Below are 17,825 nucleotides of genomic sequence, written 5' to 3'. Positions count from 1 at the left end.
CCTAAAGTCATGGCCCTAGTGTTTTGGAAATGTCTTCCATGAAAAATTACAACCTTTTTTTTAGATGCCTGAAAGTGACTGTAAGAGATTTTAGATAGAACAAGTTTGAGAAAATGCCTCTCAGGGTAGTTGATCATTGTTTTTCTGGTATATCTGGTACCTGAGGGAAGGAATCTGTTCTGACAAATGCATTTCCACTTCAGAATTACCTCTGGCCAGGGAAGGTTGAACAAAAATCCCACTGACTGTAAAACAATCAGCAGATCCCCTATTACTGGCAACAATACCTAAGTTATCTATGTATTTGGCTGTGTCCTTCCAGATAGTTTTCCCCCTGGAAAAGGCATTTTTACCTCGATAACTTGGAGCAAAGCCCAGCAGCCCCCATCAGCCGTCACGGCAGGTCCCACTGGTGGTCAAGCAGTGACGAGATTGAAGGAGTGAGGATTGGCTCTCCTTATCTCAGCTGCCAAGCCTGCTCCCTGCAGCCATGGCTCTGGCTTCCCTCAGGAGAGGGAATCAGCATTCAGATGCACACCCTGGAAAACTCAGCTGTGCATGGAGCTGAGGACACTCCCTGGGTGCAGATGCTGCTGGTTCCCCTTGCAGCACGTGCTCCCCGGCCAGCCCAGCAAGGACCTTGGATCATGCCTGCCTGGAAGGAAGGAGCTGCTGGAGCTTGGTTTGGATTGTCCTTGCAGTGTCAAGGACTTGCCATCTGTTTAGTGTTTATTCTGCTAGCGAATTTTCAGTCTCAGTGTTAAGGTTGCTAATGATTGATTAATCCAGCTCAGTATGGACAGAGCACACCAGGCAGTTATAAACTAATTGCAACAATTTCTCTGATGCCGCCTTTTGCAAAATGCACTGTCTGGGGCACAGATGAACAGCAGCAGCTCCATTTCTAGCCTTGACCCTGAGCTAATTAGGATGAATCCTGCTCCCTTCCATCCATTGAGATGAGAAAGAGAATTTAGAAAAGGTTTTTGAAGACATAGTTTTGCCTGATGTGGTGGTTTGGTTATTTTTTTTCCCATTTTGTTTGCTTGATTTTTTTAAAGGAAAATATATTATGTGGCTTTCTGTAAATTCTGTAAATTCTGTAAATGTCTGTAGCCATTACAGAATAATCAGAAGTTTAAGAGCATCTACATACACTAGTTCTTGAGAGGACTCAACATGTACATGTGTCAGTTTGGTTTGGAATTTTGTTGTTTGTTGTGGAGTTTTGTTTTTAGGCTTTTTTTGTTGGTTGCTTGTTGTTTTGCTGGCTTTTTTTTTCCTGGGGTTTTTTTTTTTTTTAAAGGAGAAGAAGGTGGGGTAGTCCAATGCCCTATGCCTTTACAGTCTACCAGTTCCTTAGTGTGATGTGCAGCTGGTTGCAAGCCAGCAATGTCTGCTTGTCCTAATGGCTTGCTGACTTCTAATCTGGAGAATGTGAAGACAAAGAAGGAAGGAAAAAAAATTTGGAAGTGGAACTCGGGCTGCACAGCTTTCTATGAGGGTATTCAGGAAGAAAGGATCAGTTCTGGATGTACAGGTTGTAGAAGTTCCTTCACTTTACAGGTTTCTGCCAAATCTTGCAGTTACACACGTAGATTGTGCATCTTTTTCACAACATCATATTTTTCATATTGTGCAGAGGCAGCCTTCAATAATGCATTGACATAATCATTGACATAATCATTGACATAATAATGACCATGGTTCTCAGAGTCTATTCCTAATGATCAGCAAGAAAGTCTTCTGCATTCTGGTCACACCAAAAAAAAAAAAGAAAAAAAATTAGAAATCCACATCAGCAAATCTGACTAGGAAATTCTCAGCAAATAGAAGTCAATTTGCTCTTACAAGTGTAAGCATCAATTTATATGAACCACTCAGTGTTTGCTCCATGAACATCTGGAAGATGAGGGTGGGTGTGGGGAAGAACACTTTCAAAGGAAACAATCAGTGCTAGAACTGATGTCAGAGCTTTTGCATTTAAAGCAGCTTTTCTCTGAAACCAAAGACCAGTGTGATTCCAGGCTGCTCAGATTCCAATGTTAACGTCTCTTTAGGTTTTGATGGCAGTTAATATAAATACTAATGATGATTTTACTAAAAACTTGATTTCATATGACAGTGGATTACTATTTTTATTTGTTCTCTTGTGCTAACTGACATTTCCTGTTGAATTAATGCAACTTCATGAAAAATTGCCATGTATGACAACTATTTTATTACATGCTATGAAAACCAAAACATTTTTCAGATGACAGGCATTTGCACAGAACAAGTTTAAGGTGTACTCACATTTGGTGAACGAGTATTGATTATGCTGCAGGATATGATAACAGTGTCACAGGAGAAACTGGAGGACAAAGCTGAAGGACAACTAGTATGGCAGGTAAACAGAAGACTAATGTATATTTAGTAAAACATTTTTCCTTTTGTTCTGCTCCTTTTTAGTATTTATTTTCCTGTATTTCTTGTCCTCCGGTGTCTCTGTCATGGCAAAAAATAAAATTAATATCCAGCCATGTGTTTAATGCTAGACTCACAGTATGTTTTTTCATCTTATGAATCTTGTTTGTGTTTATGTAGCACTTGTTGATGGGCAAGCTAGTATTCTTCACTTTCTCTAATAGCCTTACTGTAAATGAGTCTTTTACAGAAAACACATAAATACTATGATTCCCAGCATTATGATGTCATAGCACCTATAAATACTCGAAGCACAGAAATGCATCCTTCTAAATGGAGAGTTTATAGTCCTCTTGTGGATACCTTCCAGCCCGAGGATGAGCAGCTCATAACTCTTTTTTGACAGAATAAATAGGAAATCCATGATTCCTATCAAGTTCAGTAGAGACCCAGACACCCAGATCCATATGCCATGCTTTGCCTTGTACATGTTTGAAGCGCTTGCAGACTTAATTGCTATGCCCTGGGGAATCTTCAAGACTACTGTTGGCAGATACAAGTGATATTAACAAGACAAATATGTCTCAGTGTATTTACCAGGTGATTACTGCTGTTTCAGAAGCAGTAAATTATTGTATTTATTCATCTGTGATGTTTCCACAGGAACAAAAGGCAAGCTGTATTTTTAATTTTTTTTTAAAATCCTTTTTATTTTTTTTTCTATTTGAGGGCTGGTTAAGGATAGGGAAGTGGGAAGAAAAGTTTGGCTGGTACTATGGCAGCAGGCATGTAATGTAGTTTACCATTACCTGTGTTTCAACAGCAACATTTAAAATCACAAGGTTTTCACTCTGTGTATGCAAGTGATTTGTAATGCCATATACCCAATGTGCTAGCATATGTAGTCTCCAAATGTTTCATCTGTGTCTCAGCATTCTGTTTCTTAAATCACTGCAATATGTTGAGCAAGCAAAGAACTTACCGTACAAGTTGATTTAGCATGTGTTTGTTTATATTTACAAAAAGTTAAATATCCTGCCTCTCTCATCTGCACTTCTTGTTCTCCCTGTTTCTTCTCCCATCTTCCCCAAGACATTATTAACCAGCACTTGAATTGTGTGTCCCCACATGTTCTGACTTTAGTAGCATTTGGCTTAAGGTAACTAAATCAACCATACATATTCAGCATAAAATCTTCAACCTAAAGCTCTACATGACAATGAAAGAATATATTTCCCCTTTCCCCTCCAACTAACCCTGTTAAGGCTGAGTCAGCTCATGCTTTTTAAGCCTAAGCTTTACTTGGGGATGAGCAGACATAGTTGTACATGGAGGCCGTGTGGTAATGTGACCATTGATGTACTAATTCTACTTTTTATTACTTTCTCTCTCAGCTGGAAAATCCCATAGGAGGTGTATATAATTTTGAAATATTTTTATAGAATTCAAGGATTTTTGGCAGTGAGCTTTTACTTTTCCCAATATGTACACAAAAACCCGCCACCCAACATAACAAAATCAAAACCACATTTCTTAGGAAATGCCAGAGTGGGATTATAGAAAGTATTTTGTGGTTTTGCCTGTGAACTCCCACCTTGTTTGACACATGTGCAGTGCTTGCTTGATGAGCAGATGCTTTGTTTTTTCCCTGTCCTTCAGTAGAGATGTCTAAAGCTCACCTGTTAAATGCTGTTCAAAATTCTCCTGGGACATGGCACTGTTGGTTTTCATATCTGCCCTCAAAAATCTGCTTATTTTCAGAAGAGTGCTGTGAACGGAGGTGCAAGGTCTTGCAGCTTGGGTCAAGCCCAAGCACAAATAACAGGCTGAGCAGAGAATGGATTGAAAGCAGCCCTGAGGAGAAGAACTTGGGGTGCTGGTGGACAAGGAGCTCAACATGAGCTGGCCATGTGTCCTTGCAGCCCCAAAAGCCAAACGAATCCTGGACTGCGTCCAAAGCAGCATGGCCAACAGGTCCATGGAAAGGAATCTTCCCCTCTGCTTTGCTGTCTGAGACCCCCCGTGTGTCTGCATCCAGCTCTTGTGTCTCCAACATAAGGACATGGACTTGTTGGAATGAGTCCAGGAGGCCCAGCCACAAACAATAACAGAGGACTGGAGCACCTCTTCTATGGAAATGGGCTCAGAGAGCTGGGGTTGTTCAGGAGAAGACAATTATAGCACTTTCCAGCATCTAAAGGGCGCTACAAGAAAACTGCAGAGGGAGTTTTGACAGCAGCGTGGAGTGACAGAACAAGGGATAATGGCTTCAAAGTGGAAGAAGGTAAGTTTACACTAGATAGTAGGAAGAAATTCTTTATAGTGGGAGTGATGAGACACTGGGACAGGTTTCCCAGAGCAATTGTGGATGCCTCATTCTTGCAAGACTACCTAGACCAAGTTGGGTTGGGATTTTGACCAACCTGGTCTAGTGGAAGGTGTCCTTACCTTGCTCTGAGGAACCTTCCAACCCAGGCCATTTTATGATTCTATGGTACTGGAAATGTATGTAATCCTTTGTGTGTCCTCGTTTTGTAATGCCTAAGGAATTTGGGCGGTATTTTCTTCTTTTCAGCATACTTAGCATTAGTCAACACTATATGTGGACAATATGTTTATAGCATTTACACTTGTGATTCTCACTGAGCAGTTCCCGGAGTGCAAGCACAATTCCCAGCTGCAGTTATGAGGTTTCAGCATTTCTGCAAATAATTTTTTCAGACCTAACAATAAAATGGGGAACACATCGGAAGTAACCAACAGAAAACAATTACAGTAATTTCACGATTACAAACCGCACTGACTATAATCCGCATCTCTGGGTGTTGGCAACATTTCGTTCTTCGTCCATAAATAAACTGCACCCAATTATAAGCCACTCTGTCGTTTGCTGCGAGGACCCGCGTGCAACAAAGTTGCCAAATAGTAACAGAATCGCGGCATGGAGGGGTTTACTGGCTCAGCTCCGGCCGTGAGGGCTCGGGGCTACTGACGGGGCCAGGTGACCCAGCTCGGCGCTGCCGCTCGGCGGGGCCACTCGGGGCCAGTCGCCGCCGCCGCTGGGCTTGCTTGCCCCGGCCCGGCGCTGCGCTGCAGTGGCAGGGGGGCACGGAGCCCGCCGGCACCCGCGGTGGTGGTGGGAGGCGGGGATGGAGTCCGCTGGCACCCACGGCGGTGGTGGCGGCAGGAGGGGACGGGAGCCCCCCGCCTTCCCCTGGGCCAGGGGGCCAGCAGGAGGGGGCCCCCCATCTCTCCCCCGGGCTGCTCTGCCTGAAGGAGGGAGTCTCCCGCCTTCCTCACCCCCCACGCTGCCTGCACTGAGCTGACTCCACCCGCCGCGCAACAGAGTAACCAACATGTAACAATCTCGTAAATGCCGGGTTTTACTGGCAGATGCTCGACTTGGCAGTTTGCACTGGCTCGGTTTGCACTTCTGGGGTTGAAAATGTCAAAAACTTATTCACATATTAGCCGCTCCTGAGTGTAAACCGCATTTCCGGTGTGGGAGCAAAATTTTAGTCAAAACGGTGCGGCTTGTAATTGTGAAATTACTGTAATTAAGTAACTTGTTTTGCTTGAGGAAGGAGCATTAGTTCTAACAGAGTAAGGACAAATATTGTTTATTTTTTTTTACTTTTTCCTTCGTAAATTTTGCCTTCCCTTACCCTCCATCTCTTCTGATCAGTGAAGAATGGGGAAACTCCATGAAACTTTCATACTAAATATGGAGTGGTGAGAATTCATTGAGCAGAGAACTGGCCTTTGCTTTTCATCAAGTTCATCATACCCTTTGATCCTTGCTTGCACATTACTTGTTGGGAATTTGTTGTTGTTTTCTGATGTGCCAGTTAATTTTCCTCCTTAATACTCTTATCCCCCTGTTAGCATTACTTGTTTTCCTTGTTCAGCCTGTTTCTGCTCTGGCTGCCTGTTTATCTCTGACACAGCTGCAATTATAGAAAGAACATCTTTTTTAGTTCTCTGGAAAATTTCTACACAACTGTACAGCATTTTTAGCTATTTCAAGACTCCTATTAGTCAAGAGAATGTTAGGAATAAAGGTCTTACAGTACTACTGGAGACAGTGTAATTGCAAGAATAAAGATCAATGTAAAACTTTTGTTAGTGTCAGTGACAGGATGCCTGTGTTTGATATTGGCTTTCCAAATACTTCTACTTATTTTTGCACTTGTGCTCCCTGAGCATGCCTGTTTTCACCAGGAAAGAAGCTTAAAGAATTTTAAAAAATATTTCCTTTTATACCAATGGGCAAGGCTTCAGATTTATTTGTAAACAAAATAGTATTAGGTGAATGCTACTGGAAAAACACAGAGTGGTTAATTGTGAAGTATAAAAATATATTCTGATGGTGTAATTGGTAGGAAGCTTGAGAAGGGATAAAAGATGTAAGGGAGTATTATCTCACATGGTAATGTTTTGGAGATACCTGCCCTTGGTAAGATCAAGCCCTTCCTAATGAAAGAATTTCCGACTTTTCAGAAATACTTTCAGGAGCCTTGGGGATAAACAGCTTCTGTCAGAGATGATTTAGCAGAATCCGAAGGGGAAGTGATTCCATTTGATACATCATAATCATCATCCCAGACACCCCCTTAATTTCTTTGTGGAATGCTAACAGGAATGCCTCACTGCCAGCTGAAACACTGCACAGGGCTGCCTGCTCACTGCAGAGCAAATCTACATCTGCTTTAAGTCACACCAAGGTGTCTGAGAGTACCTGGGCCTTAATGGGTCTTGCCTGGGGTTATCTGGTGAAACAGTCTTGTCATTCTCTTCTTAAGACTACTTTCTGGCAAATTTAAAGAAAGAATACAATCTTCAAAAGGCCAGATAAAAAGTGTCAAACAGCTCAGATTACTTTTTTTCTGATAACAACCTGATATTTTCTACCCTTTCTAGGATAACTCTAGTTAACTAGAAAATGCCAATACAGGATTTCCAGAGTTTCCTATAACCACTGAAGTTCTACTGTGCAGAACTCATTCTACATAGCTGTTACCATCCAGTGATCACGCTCTTGCCATCTGTCACTGAAACATCAAGTTAATTGTCAGATATATCTCAGATTCATAAATTTGCATCTGCCCATTTTGAAGACCTCCATCTTTCATACTGGTTTGCATCCATTGTCTGTGTATCTTGGAAGTCCCATACTTCCACTTGAAAAGAAAGTTTACAGTAGTTTGCAAAAGTGAATAACCTTGACTGTGTAAGGTATGCTGTAGGAGACTTGCAACCAGCAGAAACATATGGAAATGAAAGAAAATGTGTCTGCACACATAATCTCAACTACAATTCTTTTTAAAAAAGTAGATTTCTGGTTTCCAAAATCAGATTTTTTGGAGTAGGCTTTTTTCCCCCATGTGTCATTTCTACTGTGATGATATTCTTGCAAATTCTCTTTCTGCATTTCCAGTAACATGCCCTAGCACACTATCATCTTGCATTTAATGTTGAAACCTTCTGCAACTTTTACATTGCTTACCCTCTGGTGCATCTGAAAGAAAGGAACTGCCTTCCCTTACATTTGGTAAGTATTTGCCCTGTGCTTTCTTGCAAAACATGTTGGAGACATTGTGCTCCAGCACAATGGATCATTTGCTTGGAGCACAATGCTGATCTTGTTTTTCAGCATTAATGACACTACCTGTTCCTGACCTGGTTATTAACCTGATCACACCACTCAGCCTTGTACTCCCCCAATTCTTATGGTAATATCTTTCTGCTTCCTCTGGCTGTGTAGAGATCAACTATCCTTGATGTGCATCTGGCTGTGCCACAGAGTTGGTAAGATCACTGCATCAAGACTTCTGAGTGCTTGTGAAAGGAGTGAAGAACTGGAGCAATGCAGCAATGTGAAGCAGTGTATGAAGTGTGTGAATATCTATTACAGCAATTCCTAGAGCACTGGGACAAAGTTTGGCCACTCCTGAAATGCTCGTGTGAGCGGTAGGATGGGACTTGTTCTATCTAGTTGTAAAAATTTTGGACAGGAAGATAAGCCACGCTGTGTGGTTGCAGGGTTTTTTTATAAAAGATGCAAAAATAAATGTATGACTGTACTCTGATCCCTTTTTCAGATTTTTCTGACTTGGTGACCACCTAGTCTATGGTGTTGAAAGTTCAGATTTTCTTTGGTTTTATTAAGAAGAGGGAGGTAATTCTAACTGTATAATAACCATATAATAGATGGTATTGTATGGTCTATATATACAGTGCCCATATGGGCCTCTGATAAACATGGAACCCGTATTTAAAAATTACCTCTTCCACTGCAGTCAGTGCTTTGTAGAAAGTAAAAGTTAAAGGTCTTAGGTTACTGTAAGATGATTTGAAAATATTGTGTTCCCTTCAAAGAAAGAATATTGTTAAATAGTTCATGGAAACTTTTACTTAAGTGTTTAAAGATTTATCATCCTGTTTATTATGCATGGTTAAAACCTTCTTTCCTTTTGTGAAGATCATTCCTAAATGTCCTAAATGGGTTTTGTATTTTTTCATATTTTGCACAACCTTATTTTATTCTGCTCCACTGATATGAGTAGTTCTCTGAATTAAACTGAGATAACACTAGGTTTTTATGGAATAAACACCACTTTCAAATAGGAAAGGAAGAATAATTGAAAGAGATATTCACTGACATTTTCATATCAAAGTAATGCTTTGTGACTGTGCCAGCAAATATTATTTTCCAGCTTTGTCAAACAATGCCTTTAATGTAGCAGTAAAATAACTATTAATCTGAGGTCGATAACTACAGTCTTGTTTTTCTTGTCTCTGCTCCTGCTGAGTCCAGTCAAGTTTCCTTGGCCCCACACAGCCCTGTTGAAGGAAAATGTGTTTTTTGAGGTCTTATCAATTTGCAACCTGGCATAAAGTAGCTGCAGTTATCAGTGCTTTGCAGTGGTTCCACGTAGCAGCACATTGTGGTGTTGGGTGTTTTTGGGATGTCTACTTTGGCATCCATCTGCAGTTGTTGGCACTACATAGTACTGAGCCCTCACTTTCTGCTCTTCCTCTTTTGTCTTTCTGGTTTTCTCCCTTGGGTGACTGCAACAGGTCATAGGTAGCTGAGCTGCCCTTGCACAGACCCTGCTGTAGAGAGCTGAGCTGTGCCTCTACTCTGCACCTGCACTTCTGCCTAACCTGTGAATCTGTGCATTGCCATAAAACTGCACCTTCACCTCCTCAGATTTTTAATATTTTCTTTTCTTTTAAATCCACCATTCTAATTTTTTCCCCCAACAAACCTGTAGGTACGACTGTACTTATGCATATGAACACAGCATAGGGTACATTTCTATTTCCTCTCAAATCTCTGTGGCCTATGACCCAGGTCTTTCCCTGTAGTAAAACTTTTACTCTTTTCCTTTTCTAACCCCTTGCATATAGCCCGCATAAAACTCCTTTTATGGAGGAGTTCTATGGAGTCAAGTTCTAAAACTTGAGAAAACATTGTCTCAACTCTCACCACTTTTAGAAATCTCCTAACATTTCTCACCTATATGAATAGGGCTGCTGTTTCTAGACAGCTTTTACCTCTCCCCCCTTCCTTTCATTGTTTCTTCCAACTTCTCTGAAGTGCCATGGAACAAACAGGATTAGAGATAGAAAAATATCTTTTTTTGACCTAAAATATTTTTTCCTATGGGTTTTTTTAAGCCACTTCACTGAATCTTGTTCTAAACTTCTCATAAGATAGAATACCACCTAGACACAATTCTGTCTAATTCACTTTGCTTTTTCCCTCATGGTCAACCTCAATGGCCCATTTTTCTAAAAGACTTCTCATTATTACAGTTATGTGCTTTTAGATCATTCAAGTACTAGTGCACTATCTTCTTGCTTTCTACCTCCAATGCTTTTTCAAGTACTCCTGTTGGTATTTTTATTCCTGATTCATTATGGCTGTGCCAAGTTGCATATTGTGGGGTAAAATTTGCCTCTGTGTTGGTAATTTGGTACAGAGGTACAATAGAGCAAAATTACCATGCGACAGCGTTCAGGTCTGGGCTTTTAACTTTTGAATACCTGAGTTTCTTTCTGTGTACTCACCCACTACTCTGTAATTTTTTTTCCTCCTGTATTCCAGTTCCCTACCTCTCTAATAGCAGTTTTTTTATTTCCCTCCCAGCTTCCTGCTTTAAGGTACAAAATGGATTTCACATAGCTTCCAATTTCTTTTGGCCACAAACCTGCTTATTTTAAAAGTAGACTAATCTCAGCAATTTAACAGTAACCTTCAGTCTACAAAGTTAGCATAATTGCTTCTAAATATATTTAGAACAAAAACTAAAATCCTGCCTAAATGACAGTCTAAAATATTCCAACTGAGTGATAAGCATGTTTGTCTTAAGAACTGTTAGCATTTATTCTTTCAGTGTTTTCTCTCCAGATTTTTATCAATTTAAATAGATACATTTTTAATGCTCATGTAGTAGCAAGCAGATTTTGGCTTCTACTCCATCTTTCATATTCTCTCTTTTTAATTAATTTATTTATGTGCATATTTAATCTAAAAGCAAAGTCATCAATCACAGAACATTGGAGCCTTTGGAATTTTAAAAATTATAATGGCATCACACATGAAACTACATAATATGTTGCAACTGTAACTGCTGTTGTGGTCTGTACCAAGGTATTACATGGTCTTGTCTCAAACTATGGGGCAAAGAGAGAATTTATTAAGACAGATACCAGTGGAAATAGAGGGATTTTGAATAATTTCCCAATTTGACCTAAGAGTCACTACAGTCCCTGGTATTTTATAAGCTTTTACTGGTCCTGTTGACCCCTTTTATTTAGAAATAAGAAGGACAAGATGCGGATGTTGTGGACTGGCTGATGAGAGAAGGAGAGAAAGCTGTTTACTTGAATCTGCTTTCTTCATAAATTTGAGTGACAACCTCTGTTAAAGTGGCCTTCCAACCTCAGCATAATTAAATTCATGCAGGTATTATGGCAGAGAAAATGCAGATGTAAAGGATTTTGGCCACTTGAAGATCACAGGAAGAAGAATCATTACTGATATTGCTGCAAGATGATCCAGTGTTTCTTACAACTTCAAATAAATACCTGGAAAGCATAAGGAGACATTGATGCCTTGATATGGTAAAATGGCTTAATATTGGGCAGGAAAATTTTATCTGTCTGCAGAACACAATAAGAAGAGCAGAGTGCTGTGGGCCACTTGGAAGAGAGAGAGTTAATAACTGTATTAAATTCAGATATTACCATGTTTACTTTAGTTTAAACATTTTATTTATTTATTTTACTCTGGGAGACACTCTGTATATGATACCTGATATGAGACTGAAGATCAGGAACTCCTGTGAGAAGGGTCTGGAAGCAACCTGAATAGTCTCATGAGAAATGGGAGGTGAGATCCTGCAGGCCAGTTGTCCCCATCAGGAGGCATCAGCTGCCTTGGGGGGTTCTAAGTGGAACCTTCACGCCCTCCGCTAGCACAGGACTGTGTCTATGGCAATGACCTTTTTCCATAAGTTTGAATCACGAGTTGTGGCACAAGCATGTCTGGTGTTTCTCCAAGGGATGGGACCTCCATGCCTGTGCACGTCTATAAAGGTTACTTACCTGCAAGGACAGAAATCCTCTCTGCTTCAGATTTTTCCTCTCTTATCCAGGTTTTTCCACCAGAATATTTCTGTGGCCATGGAATATTCCTCTCTTGAGTGTAGTAGAAAGAGAGAGGTGGTGATTTATGATGCATTCAGATTTCTGTCTTTTACTTGTATGTAATAAACCTCTGGCTGAGATATGCAAAAATGCAGCTCCTGATGCTGGGCATTCTCCTGCCTTGTTACTTCAGAGCTTGACTTTTTTACTTTTGTTCACAAAGTAACACTAAAATACATCTGATTAAACTTGGTGGAATGGTATATAATGCTTTTAAAGTAGTGAGTATACCATCCTTTGGGAAGACTCTCATAGCGTAAAAAAAAAGAAAAATCTCTGACATACTTAATACATTTGAAACTGGACAGCATTTAGTGAGTCAGTCACTACCTGCTTCTGTTAGAGATGTAATCATGTCTGCTTTGATCTTTAATCCACTGGGAATTTCAGTGAGGTACATTGGCCTTATACAACACATCCAAAGGTACTGGGAGCTGTATTTGTCCTGCTCCTTGTCTTTAAGAGGCAAAGTTTAGACAAAAGCACAAAATACAGAGTAACCCTCTATGCTGATAAGGAAAATGTTAATGGTTATGAAGGGCTGTCTGCAATTGGAGTAAGGTTATATCCAAACACATTTTCAATTTTGTCCAAGGCTCCCAAGCAGAGCAGACAGCAGATATATGGTATGCATAACGTCACACTTACTGGGGGTCTGCTTTGGAGATGTGTCTAAGAAGCTACAAAATCCTATCCACAGCTTGTCTTTGCTGATCTGAAAAGTCTTATTCCAGGCACTCCTTATCATCCTCAGTCAGCATGTAAAGCTGCATGGGAAGGTTGAGAGAAACAGAGGTGGGTACCAGAAAGACATGAAAAATCTGCTTTTCATGTTAATATTTAAATTTTTTGAAGTCAACAGCATAAAATGATTTCATATGAGAAAGGTGGGGATATTTTAAAAGGGAAAGTCAACAATACTGAAATGAACTGGGCTTAGAGGTCTTATTTGACGCATTGAATAGGGTATTGGTAGAAACTAGAATGATAGGAATATGTATTGAACAAAAGAAATTGCATTTTTTACTTCTCCAAACCTCCTTCTTCAGCTTTGGAAACCCTAGTAAATCAAAGATTAATACTGCAGGGAGAGCTGGTGTGAGTGATTAGTGTTACTTGTAAAGGAAATGTACCTAAATTAGTGTTATTTGCAAAGAAGGTATTATCCAACCTGAGAATAGATTAAGCGAAGCTAGTTACTAATGAAGTTACTTTCTGTATTAAAGGAGCCTGATAATATATTATTGAGCAGTGTCTAGAGCAGGCAGCATATCTATTCTCACAGTATGCACATCCCTCAGCAGACAGATTGTGATAACTGATCATTCAATGGAAGGCAACAGCATGGGACTTAAACATTCCTTTCATAAACAGATTTTATTTTCAAAAGTGGGATCCAGATCTACAGAACTGTGAATCAGCCACTTCTCTTAAGAGAAACTGAGCACTTTTATGCCAGTTCCAGGCTTGATACTGTAGCAGTAATTTATGCTGAAAGTTTTTTGTTATTGTTTATTTGTGCTTTCTTAAATTTTTCCATTTTTTGTTAAGTAATGCAAAAAATAAGAAAGGAAAATGTGGAAGTGGAAGCACTTCTGAAATGAGTTTTTCTCTGATCCAACACAAGGACAGGCCTATAAACCATGTCCCAGTAGACACAGCTCCCTGTGTGTTTGCAAGCACTGAATGTCAGCCCGTGTTAATACCTGTTCAAGCATTTTTAGGTATATTCAAACACAGGCTCCCTTAGGATTAATGGAAAATTGTTGCTTTTGCCCCCCTGCATCTTTAGAGTCAATAGATCAGAAGCATGTTTTGTGGCACCCAATCTATCATCCAGAACTGTTTCTGTGTTTGTGTATATTGTCTCAAGCAGGCAGTGAGAGGTTCCAGTTCCAGCACTTTGCTCTCATTCACTACCACACAGCATTATCTTTCTTGAGAAACCCTCAACTCACTCCAGTTTGTAGGTAGTTTTCCTTTGGTCACATCACTTGAAATTGGACTTCTTGCATATCAGACATTTATAAATTTCTGATTATTCAGCTCTTCAAAGCCACTTGCTTTCAAAGACTGTAAAACAAGACATTTCAAAACCACCAGAAAGTGTGCCTGATGTTTGCTGAGAGTGTTACTAAGGTGCTGCAGAATTGCAACTTTCACTCTTAGATGCACATCAAGAGTATCTCCAAGTAGCTGAGGTCAGGGAGGATGTTTTTCTTTGTTTACTGTTTTTGTTAGTTGTGTGCTTTCATATGGAACTTCACAAATGGACAGAGAAATCTGACTTACCAACTTGAAAGATGTGGAAAATGGTGTGCAGAATGTTGTAAAACATCCACTTACCAAGCTTGTAAAAAAAATTTCAGAATTTAGAATCTAAAAGGGCACAAGCTTCTAAACAATATTAGATCTACAGGATCCAGAAGTTTCCCAGAGAGGTGGGGAACCATTCAAAAATTTTAGTTGTAGAGTTGTAGAGTATAGGAGCTACATTTTAATACTTATCTTTCAAATAAAGAAAGAAACTGGCCTCTTCTCATTAGACATTAGTGTAGACCCTTTCCTTATTTAGCCAGTTGTGCAAACCTGTGCAGTTTCACTGGGCTGCAGCAATAAATTCTTGTGTGTACTCTTGAAAACTCAAGTTATTGCCAGCTGAGTCACAGGCTATAAATGCATTTGGTTAGCTTATTCTTCCTGGTGATTAAAGTGGTTAGCTAGAAAATACTGAGACTTGCTGTAAGATCAATATTAGAAAACTTTGATTTTCTACCAATATTTTGGTGTATTCTGATTAATGTAAGTTTTGACTCACAGTTTTCACTCGGCTTTTGAGTTTGATTCTTTAAATTTTCTACCAAAATCCAGACTGTTGGCACAGATCTGTGCCAAGTTTTGCTGTTAAAAACCTAATTCATATTTTGAAAATGCACCTGCACTTACATCCAACACTGCCATCTGAGGTTTGTGATTGGCAAAAACTGAACCCATAAAAAACAGGACAATGTGACAAATTCTTTCCCACTCAGTCCTTGACTGTGAGTTCAGTGAGTGTCCCTGGAATGCAGAGGTGTGCAAACTGCCCCCTCATCTTGCTTCAAGCACTGATAACAAAGGAGAAAGGAGTAGGTGTGGGAATTTACTCCACAAGAATATGACAGGGGCAGAACTACTTAACTAAATCAGTAAATATTCATGAAGAACATATTGGGCATTTATAGGTTTCCCCCAGAGGCAAGTAGTGATTCACATAATGATGTGCCAACAGGACAGAAATGTCCTTAGAGCTCCTAGGAAAATGCCACTTTTTCCAGACAGCTGCTTGGCACCAGAGTGTTCTGGGCGCAATGTTTCTGCCAGCTGCCTAATCTGCTAGACCAGCTCTGCTCAGATTTCCCCTCCATGGCAGATGAATAATGGAGTGTCTGTCACACAAGTACCCCGTCCTGTGTCTTGGTACTGCTCTGTCATGACCAAAGACCCTCACTGGCTTTTGGGAACTTGTTTTAGTGTCTTAATGTAAAGAGAGTGCCAAATGAGTGTGTGATGTCTGTTTTTTATGGGTAGCTTTAGAGTGGTCTAGGGGACTGTGAAACATGGAGTTTCAGATTAGTTGTTGTTCTTGGCTTTTACTCTTTTGGTATCAAGTGACTTTTTGCCACTCCCCCCTTAATTCTGATTTTGGTCAGAAAGATGGTACAAAAAGATTTTCAACAGTAGAATTGCTAGCAATAAGCTCTCCAGGTCCTTTTTCTTTCCCCTACTGCAATCTCCTGTTTGCCTTTGCCTCCATTTCACAGGAAGAGTCCCCAGACAAAATGGATGGCATCTGTTCCATGCCCAGGAATGCCTGTCTCTCATTTAATATTACTTTAATTTGTATTATGTTTGATTTACTTATAATATCACACAGTGCACAAGAAGTACAGCAGACATCTCTGATAAAAGGCAGATGGCAAGAACCTACTGTCTGCTGAGGTACATGTTTTGAATTATCTGCTGGCAGACAGGGATGATGTAACTGAGTCTGGGTGGAGAGGTTGAGGAGTGAAAGATGTTTAAAAACAACTTTTTGTATACTTTGTAGTATATGTATACTTTGAAGAAGCAAAATGTAAATGCCAGCCCAAAGAACAAGGATCTTGTTCTGTTTGTTGTGCCAATCTGAACTTAACATTTTGTAGGGCTTAAGAAAACCCGTGTTGTTTTGATATTAGCATATCATCTTTCACAATGGACAGATTTACATTTAACAGCTCTGAAGTTTTCTTGTTCAGTTGGATTTTTGTTTTGTTTTTTTCAGTGATGTAATAAGGTATTATATGCCCTATTGAAGGCATTGTTTGGTCGTCTTGGTACTGTCAGCTTTTACCTCTGTCTCTTTACCTCTTTTCTCTTTCATCTTCTTTTCCAGATCCCAGGGCTCTTGCTTATGATAAGTAAAAAAAAAAAAATTTAAAAAATTAAAAATGCATATATATACAGTTTCTTAACTCTGACAATGCCTACTTGTCAATGTGTTTAAGTGCCTCAACCATTTTAGCCACACACTTACATAATTCACTTCAATGAAGTTTATTGTACAGCTAACAGATTTCATTGGATTACTGCCCATCTGCAGGTGATTTTCTACTTTCTGTGTGAGGAGGGGATGTTTTCTTAAGGATTCTTGCTTGTTAGTGGTGCTTGAGCTGTCAAAACCCCACTCCACTGCTGCTTGGTCTCTGATGCTACGATAGGATTGCTGTCCAAATGTGAGGCTTCAGAGCACTGCCACAAAACATGCATGCTACTGTAAAGAAAAAAATATTTCAACTTAAGAATTTAATGGCAATTTTTTTTATTATCTTGTGTCTCTATTACATTCTTATAGGTAGGTGGCTATACTGCAGTAGGTAAGATGTTAGTGGCCCTTAAGGGTGAGATAGAATGGCAGTGGCTGTGAGGATCCATGAAAGATAAATTTGTGTGATATAATTCCTCTTTTTCCACACTATTTTAAAAATTTTATAGCTAGAGTGTCAAAGTTCACTCCAAACTGAGACTTGTTTTCTGTAAGATTTCCTCTTTAAAGGCTTTTTTTATTCTTTTCAAATGTATATTGCATATTTAACAGGGTTAGCTATGCAATAAATCACAGGTGCTATGGTTTCCCTTTTTTGTTAATTCAAAAATTATTATATAATTTTAAAATTGAGCTCTATGAGTCTCTGAATTGAACAGCTCACTTTCAATATATATAATTCAGGCTTGCATAAAACATGAAAACTATGTTCAACCATACAATCTGAGTCTGAATAATCTTTCACAGACTTTGTGGCTGTTGCCTAATACTTTGAGGACATGGCAAAACAAAAGACTCATATACTCACAGAAGGTAATATATCTATTAAATAAAACATGTGAATACTCCAGATTGGTGCCAAAGCAGCAATTAAATGTGAGGAGAAGATTCTTTGTTGTCATTGCACTTCTTCACTGGTATGAGATGATGCATTGACTTTAGTACATTAATAAAATAAGCATGGCCATTTCAAATTCTTCTAGTTTATTGTGTTCATTTTAATGTGTCAATTTTATAGTTTGAAACAAGGCTTGCTTCCAGTTTTAGAAAATAATGAAGTTTAGACAAAATTTGAGTATTTTCTGTAGGATATAGTAGTAGCTGAGAAAAGGACAATGTTCCATTTTGTGAACAG

The sequence above is a fragment of the Catharus ustulatus genome, chromosome 2 (assembly GCF_009819885.2).
Source record: "Catharus ustulatus isolate bCatUst1 chromosome 2, bCatUst1.pri.v2, whole genome shotgun sequence".
In the NCBI taxonomy this organism is placed as follows: domain Eukaryota; kingdom Metazoa; phylum Chordata; class Aves; order Passeriformes; family Turdidae; genus Catharus; species Catharus ustulatus.
Note: the sequence above shows the minus strand (reverse complement) of the source record.